Source organism: Rhinatrema bivittatum, chromosome 5 (assembly GCF_901001135.1).
Source record: "Rhinatrema bivittatum chromosome 5, aRhiBiv1.1, whole genome shotgun sequence".
NCBI lineage: Eukaryota > Metazoa > Chordata > Amphibia > Gymnophiona > Rhinatrematidae > Rhinatrema > Rhinatrema bivittatum.
Window position 1 is genome coordinate 379,924,605 of NC_042619.1, and position 14,166 is coordinate 379,938,770.

Genomic DNA, 14,166 nt, shown 5'->3' on the forward strand with positions numbered 1-14,166 from the left:
GGCTAGGGTCTTCATGAGCTCCTCTCGGGGGGACCGCGGGCTTCCAGTGGTGAAGATCTGATTGGCCTCCTGGCTCCAGCTATCCTCTCCTTCTCCACCTGTCCACAGGAGACCACTCGTAAGTCCAAGCAGCCCAGGTCCTCACGGGCTGCTCCTGGGGGGACCTCGGGTCTCCAGTGGTGAAGATCCTCCTGGTCTCCTGCCTGTGCCACCTCCTGGCTTCGACCTCCACTAGGGGCCATCCCACAGTGTGTCATCACCTGTCTAGCTGGCTCAAGCGTCCACGAATCCAACATGCAGATAAAGAATAACTGCTTTTGGATAACAATGTATGAGAACAAGATACTCAGTAGATTGTATGTGTCTTACATTTCTCAAATAGAGCATTGTCTATCACTTCTTTAATATTTAAATATTGGTCAATTTTACAATACTATTCTATCTTCAGAGAGCTTCCATGATCATGTAGTAAAATGTATTTTATCATCTTCAGTTCCTTTACAAGAAATACCAATGCAGGAAATTGGCTGTGTGGCCACTGTTCTATGTGTTCACAAACACTTACAGGTCCAGAGTGGCAAGATACCATCACAGAAAAAATATATAGTTGGGGGTGGAGTCAAGATGGCGCCCTGACTGGTTGCACTGTTTGTTTGCTGCAGGAGTGTTTCTTTGATTAAATTGCTTTTCCTGAATTAAGATGCCACCAAAAAGAAAAGGCAAGGTGAGGAACTACCCCTCCATTACCTCCGTACCTCCCGGGCAAAAGACCATCCAACAATGCACCCAGATACCCATACAAGAAGGGAATAGCATTCCGGCTGTTAGAACCCCAGGAGGAGAATTGGATCTAACCATGGAGGAAATATCGCTAAGCCACCTAATGAGAGGCCACCACCAGAGCGTAGAGAAACCTCGACGCCGCACTCGAGGACAAGCTCCAAAGTTGAGACTCAGCCCTCGCAGGAGGATGGAGCTTCGTCACAAGATTTTCTTGCTGTTAACCCTCAGGAGATCGAGGTGAATCTGCCGGTGAGTTTGAATGGGAGGGAGGAGAAGTGCAGGCGGGAGGTGGAGGAGAGAGGCCTGCAACCTCCCTTGGCCCCTCCACCAGAGCATTATTAGGCTTAAAAAAGCCTGAAGTGGTGACTTTGGAAGCGCTTTGGCATTTAACATCTTCCATAGCAAAATCCTGTGGCGACTGTTCGGTTAAAATTAATGTGCTCTCCCAACAAATGGATTCTTTGAATAAAAGCTTTGAGGCACAGAAGCAGGAAGTTTCGGGGAAATTTGAAAAGATGGAAAATGAAATAAAGCAAGTGAAATCTGTACAAAATTTTATCATTTAAGACTGTGGGAATATCAATAGAAAAATAGAAATCATTAAGAATGTGCTAAGACATCCTAATTTACGTGAATTGAATTTTCCTAGGATTGTGGGGGAATTTCCTTGTAGTACAATTAAAAGGTACTTTACTGAAGTATTGGAATTTCCTTCTCAAAGCACCCCACCCCTGGATAGAGTGTACTTTCTGCCAAACAAGAACAGACAGAATATACAGGAAACTCCAAGAGACTTTGCTAACTTGACAGAGTTCCTTGAATCCTTGGGTTTCGAAATAATTGAAAGAAGCACATTATTGATTACATTCTACAATGAGAAAGATCTTGCAGATGTGATGAAAACATATTTCAGAAAAATGGATGCTTTATTCATGGGTGCAAAAATAAGAATATATCCAGATTTGACAAAATCTATGCAGATAAAAAGAAAAGGTTTTTTTAGCACTGAATCAGGAGACACTTGCTTTAGGGACTTCATTTTTCCTGAAATTTCCTTGCAAGTGTGCGGTGAAATTCAACCGGGATAGCTACATCTTTTTCCAACCCAAACAGTTAAAGGATTTTATACAATTGAAAAGAGCTCAGTTAATGCTTGAGAATAATTAACACTCATCATATTAGAATAAATGGGTATTCAGGGTAGTTTTTTCTGATATAATATTACCTTTGTTTTCTCCTCTGTTCTCTCCACCCCCATACTGTTTGTGGACTAATGGGTAACAAGTAAGGGTGGCCTCGGAGGGAACGGAGGCAGGCTGCGCGGCTCGGCGGGCGCAGGCTGCCAATTTTGCGCAGCCTGCGTGCAAAATTGGCTACGCGCATATCTTATAAAATCCAGCGTACTTTTGTTCGCGCCTACTGCACGAACAAAAGTATGTGCTCGCGTATCTTTTGAAGATCTACCTCTGAGGTTTGAATTTATCATCTGATCTGGCTATGGTGGTGAGAACATTAACTATACATTAATCATCTATTTAAGTGGAAATGATTTTTTTGCTATAGGATTTAAATATGGATCATCCATCTGATGAAGAATTTGTGAAACAGATCTGTGTCATATATAAGGCTGATGGATATTAGATGCATATAGCACTCTCGATGATGCCTAGTATGATGGTCATAGTTGAAATTTGAAACAAATGAGCATTTGAGTGGGTTATGTAGTGATATAATCATCTCCTGCTTAATAAACAGGAGTTGAGCAATTATTTTTAGTAGTTTCATATTCTTTATTAATCCATATTTTATATGTAAATCTTGTTTTTTTCCAAAAGGATACTGATCTATATACAATCCTTTCAGCTTTGGCATTTAATTTATCAGACAAAAGATGGCTCCTTTTATTTGGAACACATGACATATGGTTATAATAAGCCTATATTTCAATTATTTAGTTGCACACTATAGAGATTTGAAGCAAAAAAGACAAATAACATAAATAATTAGTACAGTAGAGTCCCATTAAGATAACCATCTTCCAATTTTAGGACATCTTAGAGTCAGGATAAGAGATGAATAATTTGAAGTAATTTCCCTGTAATCATCCCAATCACTTCAGTGAAGTAGGTATCAAAAAAAGAATTATGATGAATTATAGAAATCTATATTTTTGTATTAAAGGTACTACCTACTTAGGCTGTCTAGTACTGAAACAGGGCCAATAAATGGATATGCGCCCCATATTATGCAACCTTATTACCCTTATGGATAAAAGGTCACCAAACTATACAAAATAAAACTGATTCTATTGAGGAGGGGTTAAACACCACATAAAGAATGGAAGGGTTTAATAAATGTCTTTAGAGACCAAAATGATATTAAATTAAATTAATATGTGAGTCAAAAGCAAAAAAATGTATTTAATGGGCCTATGGATCTAATGTTGCTATTCCACTTCTAATACGGAATAGCAATAATATTGCATTTTATTTATTTATTTTGAATTCTTATATACCGACATTCCTGTAAAGTATACAGATCATACCAGTTTACAGTGTAACAGAACTGTCGCAGGGTGCTATTACATAGAACATAAAACATTAGAACTTCTGAACACATTGAACGTAGAACATTAAAGCATCACAACATTAGGAACATTTGGAAAAGATGAAAACATTATAATCTGAATGTGAGATAACAATAAAACATAAATGCCGTAAAATAGAGTGTAATACATCAGATTTGATAATTGGAATTAGGGGAGTAAGGGGGAAGTGAAGGGAAGTGAAAGTAGAGGGAGTGACAAGTCGGGCGGAGAGGATCAAAAAGGTGGGAATGAGCGGGTGGCAGTAGTGGAGGAAAGAGGCCCCCCAATGAAGCCTAGGGGACAGTGACGACAGTGAGGTTTGACCAATTTATCCTCGCTCCTTAGTCCATGTCGTTCGAAAGGCGTCAGAGTGAACTTGAAGTTTCCGGGAAAGCTTGCCTGAAGAGCCACGTCTTTAGGTATTTCTTGAAGGTTTGGTGACTAGGTTCTTGCCATAGATCTGGTGGAAGAGTATTCCATAGAGTAGGCCCTGCTGTTGATAATGCTCGTTTTCTTAGCGAGGATTTGGCAGGGGGGGGCATACAGGGGCAGGGCGGGGGGGCATGCATGATATCTATTTCACTAGAACCAATCACAATTATGCTGCATCATTGTGTACATCCGGCCTGAGCCACTCACTAAACTTTTGCTTCATATAGTAATGTTGCTTTTCATTGCAACCAATCACCAAAAGTGCTGCATCGCAGGGTCCTCATTCCTATGTCAGAGTATTTTGCTATAAGGTTTACATAGGTTACATAGCTTACATGGGCTAGTCCAACATTAGAAAAAGATTTTCACATACCATACTGTATCAGCTTTGCACCTAGAAACAAAAGGACTATGATCTCCTGTCCACATATTCAGGAGGGCTCCAATCATAGGCTCCTGCTCTCTCTAATAACAAGAAGTTAAAACAAATCTCAATACAATTTTCCTTCTCACGTGCAACATCAGACATTCTGCTGGTATGGCTCTACCACAGCTTTGGCCAATGTGCATGGACCTTCATTTATATTAGAGACATAGTACCGCAAATGTTAAAAAAACCACTTTTGAGAGATCTCGTCCTTTGTGCATTTTTACAATAAGCATTATTTATTTATTTAAAATTATTTTTAGCCAGCCCCCTCCAATTAATACTACGGTTTTATATTGCATACCTTTCCAGCCAAAGGTGAAGTTTTATGAATTGAATGGATGCATTGTAAAAGTTTGACTGGTGGTAATAGGTTCGTTTAACAAACCCCTTATTTTAATGACGCTGTACTTCTGGAACAGACCTTTTATAAGTCCCGTTCTTTATACATGTAATAAGCCAAGTTTTTTCAGTTTTAACTGTAGAAAAAGAAAGGTATTAAGAAGGATGAGTCAGCTTCAATGACAGGCAATTCTTTTAGTTCAGATTTACTGAAGTGATTAGACATTATTTGTCTAATTAAATGTTCAAAACACATCATTATTGAAAGGAATACACTTAGTACTTGCACTGAGCAGTGTTAACTGAAATGTAACTGCACATCATTTGACTTTTTAACATTTTATTATATTTAATAAGTCTTTCTGTGCTTAATTAAATGATCTTATTTTTCACACTTAATTTAACAGGAGTTCATTTGAGTTTCAGAGACTGCATCAGATATTCTATATTAGCGCAATAATATATACAATCAGGCTTCTGCTGCTGAAGGGCAGTGCTTTTTTGCATATCTGGTACTGAAATATACTATACCTGAAATTTCCTAGTTTTTAAATGTATTTGCTGTTTCATCAGTAGCCAGGTTTTTGTTACCCTATTCATTGCTAGTATAAGAACATGTCGACGTGAGTTATATTCTTCTTATTGTTTATAGCTTAAGCTATTTGCTATTGTCTTCATAAAGTTTGGGGAGACAAAACAGAGCAAATATCTGAAACACTTGCCTATCTGCATTTTGTCTTATGCTGCACCACTGAGTCACATAAGCAATATAAAAACATTTTAAAGAAAGAAAGAATACAGCAATCCCTCATTATATGGAAACTTAATGGAATTTTATTATAACACCATCCAGTACAGATGCTCTCAGCAAGATCGAAGGTGTAAGAGTTGGGTCTTGGAGCGGAAGCACTGACCGTGACACTTCTGGATTCCTGAGCCCTGGGCCTCACGACAGACGACAGAGCAGAAGGAGAGCAGAATATGTGCCAAGAGCTGGAGTCGGTGAATGGGAATTGTCCTCCTAGTGAGAATTTGGAAGGAAGGAAAGAGAGCATACTGCTTCAAGGGAGAGCACCCTTGGTTCCTCGGAGGAACTGTCCGCTATTACCAGTCTCAGGGTTACAGCGCTATTGATTACGCCATCTGTTGTCATTTTGGACAACTTATGGAGGGCGATGGCCTGTTTTGGTCTGTTTCATCAATGTCGTTGCTCATTATGGCCATACATTCTCAATTTCAGCCTCAGGAAGCTAGGGCTAATTCCCACAAGAATAGGATAGGAATTATGGAGACTGATACTACACAAGTAAAATCGGTCCAGGCAGGATTGCTTCAGGATGAAAAAGTGATTTACTGCATCCTAGAAAACTTGGAAATTTCTTCTAGACTTATGAATTTACATATTTTGAATTTTCCTGTGGTTATCCTCCTTTCCCTGCTGGAGCTCTTTAAGTTCTATTTAAAAGATATATTACATATATCTCAAGAGAATTTGCATCCTATTAATGTAAGAACTTGTACTTTACTGATGAGAAGAAGCCAGAAAGGGAGACAGTGGGGAAGCTATCTTAGTAGAAGTTTATGTGGACAGTCTGGATATAACTAATTTCTTGGAAAGGTCTATTGACAAAATATCTAGTAGGTAGTGTCTACCTTGTTAGTCACTTTTGTGTTTCCATAAGACCATAATTCTATACTTTGATTGTGTTTTCAACATCCTAATATATTATTTGGATTTTCCCTAATTTATAGGGTCATTTTCCAACTTTCATTACAGCATTTTCTCATGCATTAATGTGTTTTCGCATGTGATTTAGTAGGATGGTGTGAACCACGTCATCCTACTAAATCGCCTTTCAGAAATCGGATTATCAGGATCTGCCCACAGTTGGTTCAATTCTTTCCTCAGCAACAGAAGCTTCAAAGTAAATATCAGTAATAAAGAATCTCCAGACGTCAAATCAACATTAGGCATACCCCAAGGCTCTTCCCTGTCCCCTACCCTCTTCAATATATACCTCCTGCCCCTCTGTCAGTTGCTCACAAACCTAAAATTAATACACTACCTCTATGCAGACGACATGCAGATTCTGATCCCCATAACAGAATCCCTCCCTAAAACTCTCACCTACTGAGAAAACTGCCTCTAATCTATTAACCGCCTTCTCACCAGTTTGTACCTGGTTCTCAATGCGACCAAGACAGAACTCCTTCTCATCTCCTCTGACCACATGGCCCTAACCCATCCGACATCTCCCAACACCCAGATCACACAAGTAAGGGACCTCGGAGTAATCCTCGATAACCATTTGAATCTAAAGAAATCCATCAACAACACCGCCAAGGATTGTATTTATAAACTACAGGTTATGAAAAGGCTCAGACCCCTCCTTCATTTCCAGGATTTCAGGACTGTGCTCCAAACCACGCTCTTCTCCAAAACAGACTATTGCAACGCTCTCCTCCTTGGGCTCCCCATTTCCTCCATCAAACCATTACAGATGCTCCAAAATGCAGCGGCTAGAAGCCTAACCAACACCAACCGAGGAGCACACATCACTCCCATACTCTGGAACCTTCATTGGCTGCCAATAAAATACAGAATTTTGCACAAGGCCCTTACCACAATTCACAAAACCATAATCAGCAACAACTAGACCTTCAGATCCCTCTCAAATTATTCTCATCCTCAAGACCTATCAGAGAAGCGTATAAAGGTACCCTGCAAGTTCCCCCAAAGAAATCCACATGTCTATAAACCACCAAAGATCGAGCATTCTCTACAGTGGGTCTGGCCATTTGGAATAACATGCCCACAGACCTCAGGCTAGAACCTTGCCCTCTAACCTTTCAAAAAAAACTTAAGACCTGGCTCTTCCTCCAAGCCTTCCCTTAACTTTCAAAACCATCCATTTTCTACCAGACAGGACTCCTCTTACCTGACTAGGTGCCCCGCCTAGTTTAGGCTTGATATTTTGCCTCTGTTTGTTTCATTATTTAGTTTATGTACCAATCTCCTAAAAACCTTAAATTTTCTGCCCAAGTGTACAGCTTGAAGTCTGAAACTCCCATGCCTCCTTGTGCTCTTGGGGCAGACAGTGGCATAAGAAAGGCATGTTTTCTTACTCCGCCGAATACATTTCCCCAACATTTGTTGTAGAGCTCGCTGTCCTTTTTCCTGTAAATATCAGGGAAGCATAAGAAAGAGGTATATCAATTTGGGAGCTATAATAATTTTTATAATCACAATACGCCCCTGTATCATCAAAGGGAGTGAGTGCCAACTCTCCAGTTTCTGACGCAGTTTCTCCACAAGCGGTGGGTCATTAATGAAATACCACTGAGCTAGCATCCTCTGAATTTGAATACCTTAATATTTGATAGTGTCCTCAGCCCACTTAACCGGGAAATTGTCCCATCCCTGCTGTAACACACCAAATACATCTAAGGCTTCAGTTTTATCCAAATTTAGCTTGAACCCCAACATTAATTGGTATTCTGAAAAAAGTTGAAGTGCCATGGGAAGCGCTTTCCTAGCATTGGATAATCTCATCTGCAAATAGGAAGATTTTAATTTGCAATTGACCCCAAAACATCCCAGTGACCTCCACAGTTTGACGCAATTTGATAATGAGTGGATCCACAGTCAAAATAAACAAAAACAGGGACTGGGGGCAACCCTGCCTCGTCCCCCTTTGAAGAGGGAAAGACTCAGACAATTGACCATTAACCAATATTCTAGCCACAGAGTTAGTATACAACAAAGTGATATATTGGTAGATGTTCCCCAAAAAGCCAAATTTCTGTAATACACTAAACAAGAAGGGCCAGGCCACCCTATCAAAAGCCTTCTCTGCATCACAACTAACAAACTGAGAAGCTCTGGTTGAATTGTGTAGGCATCCTTCCAGGGTAAGCACGGACTTTATATATATTGAGTATTGACTGTAGAGCATCTCCCATAAACAAAGCCCTCTTCATCTGGAGAAATTAACTTAAGCATTAAGTACTTCAGGACATTCGTCAAGATCTTTGCATATATCTTAATCAAGTTTGGAGAGATAGAGGCCTATAAGACATAGGGAACTATGCATCCCTCCCTGGCTTTAGTAAGACCACTATAGTGCCCCCTGCATCCGGCATTTTACCCCCTTCACAGATAGCTTCATAAACTAAATATAAACATATCAACATATCAACTATTACATAAAATAAGTATCCAGCTCATCAGGTCCCGGTGTCTTCATGGAAGGCAGAGAATGGATAGCCTCCTTCACCTCTTCTACGTCAAGTACCCAATTCAGTTTCTGTAATTCCTCTGCAGTAAGCAGGGGGCAATCAATGTTCTCTAACATATTAGACTAAGTCAGGAGCCATAGCTTCAGCAGAATAAAGTTACTGATAATAATCAGAAAATATTTGTGCAATGTCTGCTGTAGAAATCAGAACTTTACCTTGCTCATTTTTAATAGAAGAAATACATTTGGGTGGGTCCTGACTCTTTAATAAATTAGCTAGATTGCGACCAGGCTTATTCCCAAATTAGAACAAATGATACTTCATGTGGCATAATGAGTCCACTGCTCTGGCATGCAAAAGATTATTCAATGCCAACTGTGTGGTTTCAAACTCTTCCAAAAAAACTCCAGTCGGGTCATTGAGCATGTTATATTATGTTATGTTATGTTATGTTATGTTTTGTTTACAAAACAATGTTCTGAATGCAACTTTCTTCATTTATAGCTAACGTAACTAATTATATCACCTCTGATAACTGACTTAACTGTCTCCCAAAATAACAGTGGTCCAGAACAACACCATGGTGAGCCTTTAATAACATCGGCATACTTAAAGTATGTGGATGTTTAATGCCATTTGCCACGCCTATGAAATGTGCATTTGTAAATGTCATACTCTCTGTTATGGTAGAGGTTATGTTCCTGTTTAAAATGTTGCCAATTTCTCCCTCCTACACTGTTGAGAATGTTTTCATGTGTGACAGCAGTAATGCTTTAACTTTTTCTCTTTTCAGACACATCGGCAGAGACAGAAACGGAGGTGGATAAAGCGGCAACACCTAGAGTGTCCCCTCAGCTCGTACTTGTGCCCCCCCCCCCCCCTTGATTGAGCCCCCCACCCTGTTATCAAGCCACCCCCTGATAGATCCCCCCCCCCCCCGTTATTTTTCCACCCCAACTTTCTCCTGCCCCACCCGCCCCACCTGCCATGGGAGACGAGGAGGACATTGTCGTTGACGTTGTCCGCCCTGTCTCTCCTGGGCTTCCAGGGGCAGGTCATCAGTCGGAGGGTGGCGCAGTGGCCGGGGAAGGGACCTTATCCCTTGAGGGGCGCCTGGATGCTATGCTGCTCCTCCTGGCGCAGATGACCCACGGCCTGGTGACACAGGAGGGAATGGCAGTGTAGGCAGTGACCATCCTGCACAATCTGCGCCGTGGCCAGCAGGAGATAATTGAGCTCCTGCGAACAGTGGCAGGAGCTCAGTCCCTGCTTGTCATGGTGCAGGCTCCTGCAGGATGGGCACCGCCTGAGGACCATCAATGACGACGCTCCTCCTCCTCCCCCATGGCATGGTCCCTCCCCTTTTTTCCCCACGCCCCCCCTTATCAAAATGTAAAATTATCATGAAGCATATTTTTGTAAATAGTTTAAATTTCAAAATATATTTATTTTGCTTCAAAAAGTTGGTTCGCGTTTCCTTTCCACAATTTATTGCATGTCACATCTGTGGTGATATTGTGGCGATAATCAAGAACAGAATAACTGCCAAGGATGAGGAGCACATGCAGAGCATACAGGCGGAATACAAAGGGAAAATCTAACAGAAAAGGAGCACATGGAATACAAAGGGAAAATCAAAACAACAGAAGAGGAGCACATGGAATACAAAGGGAAACTCAACCAAACAGAAGAGGAGCACATGGAATACAAAGGGAAAATCAAACCAACAGAAGAGGAGCACATGGAATACAAAGGGAAACTCAACCAAACAGAAGAGGAGCACATGGAATACAAAGGGAAAATCAGACAGACAGAAGCACAGGTGTCCATACAGGCAGCGGGGCTTTTCAGTCATGGACGTCCGGAAAGAGGCAGGAACGTCCATGAATGGAAGCCCCGACCTTGGACGTCTGACCGGGCACTCAAGGCAGCGGCCATGGACGTTGGAAGGCAGCGGGGCCTCAGATCATGGACGCCCAGATACAGGTGGGAAGGTCCATGAACAGAAGCCCCGACCTTGGACATCCGGCCAGGCACTCAAGGCAGCGGCCATGGTTGTTGGAAGGCAGCAGGGCCTCCGATCATGGACGCCCAGATACAGGCGAGAAGGTCCATGAATGGAAGTCCCGACCTTGGACGTCCGGCCAAGCGCTCAAGGCAGTGGCCATGGATGTTGGAAAGCAGTGGGGCCTCTGATCATGGATGCCCGGATACAGGTGGGAAGGTCCATGAACGGAAGCCCTGACCTTGGACGTCCGGCTGTGCACTCAAGGCAGTGGCCATGGACATTGGAAGGCAGAGGGGCCTCCAATCATGGATGCCCGGATACAGGTGGGAAGGTCCATGAACGGAAGCCCCGACCTTGGACGTCTGGCCGGGCACTCAAGGCAGCGGCCATGGAATGACATTTCAAATGACATTTCAAATGACAGGTACCAGCGCACCCTGGATACACTATAGGCACTCTATACCGTTCTATACAGTAAAATGGATTGCGAACGCCTACCACTTCATTGACGCGCTTTGGACGCTCGTTTGCCGACGCTTGAATTTGCGTCTAATTTGATTACTGAATCGAGCGGCTTGTGAACCAAAAGGTGCGCGCGTCAAATGAGCGGGCACCCGGCACTGCCGCACTTTTTCTTACACGTCCTTACTGTATCGGCCCCATTGAAATTGTTGGTCCAGTGTGCTATGGTGATCAAAAAATCAAACAGAATGTTAGGAATTATTAGGAATGGAATGGAAAATAATACAGAGGATGTCATAATGCCTCTGTATTGCTCATTGGTGAGACCACACCTTGAATACTGTGTGCAATTCTGGTCAACACATCTCAAAAACGATATAGCTGCACTGGATAAAGTGCAGAAAAGGATGACCAAAATGATAAGGGGCATAGAACGGCTGCTCTATGAGGAAAGGCTAAAGAAGTTAGGGCTGTTCAGTTTGGAGAAGAGATGATTGAGAGGTGATATGATAGAAGTCTACAAAATCATGAAAGGACTTGAACAAGTTAATGTAAGTCGGTTATTTACTCTCTCAGATAATGGAAGGACCAAGGGGCACTGCATGAAGTTAGACAACAGCTCATTTAAAACAAATTGAAGAAAATTATTTTTCGCTCAGTGCATAATTAAGCTCTGGAATTCATTGCCAGAGGATGTGGTTACAGCAGTTAGTGTAACTGGGTTTAATAAAGGTTTGGATAAGTTCCTCAAGGATAAATCCATAAACTGCTATTACGGTAATTAATAAGTATTAGTAGTGTTGCGCTGGAGGTTGACCCTTGGCCTGGTGCAGGATTGGTATGACCCTCTGGTCAGACCCAGAGAGTGCCTGCCACCAGGAGGTGGAGCACACAAGGAGATAGAGGCTAGCTGGAGCTTTACCAATAACAGTCCGGGGTTTCCGCAGGTTGAGCCCTTGGGTACCTGGACCTCCTGGACTTAGGTGGGCCTCCAGTGGTCTCCCAGAGAGGAAGCAGAGAGGTGTGCCAACCACAAGCAAGGATGCATGGCTGATGCTAAGTGGGTAAGCTAGATTTGAACCGGAAAATCTGGAGATCTTAGGGAGGCAACAGTTCAGAGAGGTCCTCCGGGTGAAACAAGCTACGCCTGTAGGTCTAGCCAAGTGGAAGCCGTGGTTGGTTTCCAAGCAGGTTGGCCCAATGGTAACAGGAGGCCAGAAGAGAGTGTCCGAGTGAAGTGCAAGGGTCAGAGCCAGAGTATCAGTCCAGGAGAGGTCAGCCAAAGCAGGGGTCAAAACCAGAATCAGTCCAAGCATAGTCAAGACAAGCGATGGTCAGTTGCAGGCAGCAGACAGTAGAATGGTCAGGCAGGCAGAGGTCAGTACAAAATGTCAGTCCAGAGAGGTACTACCTGGGAAGGATACAGGAACACACGGAGCCACTGGGAACAGAGGACACAGGAACACGGAGACCCTGGAACAGGAGGCACTGGAACAGGAGACGCTAGAACAGGAGACACTGGAACATGAAGGCAAACTCACTACACCAACGGTGTCGACCCAATTGCCAAGGCGAGGTCCTGGGGAAAGGGCCTCGCCTTAAATAGTGCGTTTATCTGACGTCATCAGGAGGCGCCACCGAGGGTTTCCTGCCTGGACCCTTTAAAGGGCTGCACGTCGGACGCATGCATGCCTAGGGGCGTGGCCGAGGACGCCAACTCTGTATAGCCCCGACGGGAGCTAAGCCGTGAAGCCTGTGAGGAGGATGGCGAACTGGAAGCCCGAGGACACCGTGAACTGGCTGTGGTCACAAGGGAGGGTTGCCTGGAGCTGGTTGACGGGAGCACGAGGTGAGCAGGGCCGGCTGGGGTGCCAACACAGCCGGGATGTGCAACAGTACCCTCCTTCTAGGCCTCCCCCTTACCGGTCTAAGCTTTTCTGGATGGTCTCATTGAAATCCTCGAAGCAGGTCTTTATAAAAAATATTGTGAGAGGGTTCCCAAGAGTTTTCTTCTGGGCCGAAACCCTCTCATGACAGGAGGTACTACCAATGGCCATGACGACATCGAACGTCAAGGACCTCCTTGACCTGTAGAGTGTTTTCAGGTTCCGCCTTGTGCTGAGTAGGAGGTGGAGGAGGAAAGGTCAGGAATGGACTAAAGGCTTCACTATTGACTCGTGGAACGTGTTGTGGATTCCCATGGAGGAAGGGAGTTGTAACTGATAGGTGACTGCTCCAATGCGTTGAAAAATAGGGAACGGCCCATTGAATATGGGAGCTAGCCATTGAGACGGCAGTCGTAATCAAATATGTTTCATGCTGAGCCAGACTTTCTGTCCAGGCCGGAACAGTGGTGCGGCCAGACGATGGACGTCAGTAAAGCGTTTTGCTCGCTCAGCCGCTTGGCTTAGTCTCTCTTTTACTTGATTCCAGAGTCTGCATATTGTTTGTGCTGTAGACTGGGCTGCAGGTGAAGGTACACTTAGTGGAACAGGTAGGGGTAAATGTGGTTGGCGGCCAAAGACTATCACAAAAGGTGAGACATCAGTAGCAGAAGCAATGTGAGTGTTATGGGATAGTTCTTCCCAAGGCAGGAGGTCAGCACAGTTGTCTTGCTGTTTGTTGACATATGATCATAGAAATGACTTTAAGGAACAGTTTGTCCTTTCGGCTTGGCCATTTGCTTGCGAATGATAGGCTGAGGTTAGGTTTAAGGTAATATTGAACTTCTTACAAAGGGATCTCTGATATTTAGCAGCAAATTGAGAGCCCCGGTGGAGACGATTTCCTGTGGTAGTCCATGCAGATGAAATATGTTGGTTAGGAAGAGTTTAGCTAATTCTGGAGCTGAAGAGAGACCAGGTAGTGGGACAAAGTGGGCCATTT